The following is a 334-nucleotide window of genomic DNA, read 5'->3' on the forward strand; positions in this document are numbered from 1 at the left end:
TATCTGACGCTAGCCGTCCCTAATTTGCAGTGTAAGAACTAGAGGGAAGGCAGCTAGTCATCACCACCCACCGCCAACTCTTGGGCTACTCTTTTACCAACGAGTAGTGGGATTTACCATCTCATTATAACACCCCCACGGTCGAAAGAGCGAACCATGTTTTGTATGACGGGGATTCGAACCCGCGACCCTCAGATTGCGAGTCGAGTGCCTTAACCACCTGGCCTTGCCGGGCCGAATATTATATAAAGACGTTAATTTGACAGAGTAAGTAAATATAAATTTGAGTTAGAATCTGATTAACACAAATTTTACTTGTCTTATCAGATGCAAG

The sequence above is a fragment of the Limulus polyphemus genome, unplaced genomic scaffold, assembly GCF_000517525.1.
Source record: "Limulus polyphemus unplaced genomic scaffold, Limulus_polyphemus-2.1.2 Scaffold6664, whole genome shotgun sequence".
NCBI classification, from domain to species: Eukaryota; Metazoa; Arthropoda; class Merostomata; order Xiphosura; family Limulidae; genus Limulus; species Limulus polyphemus.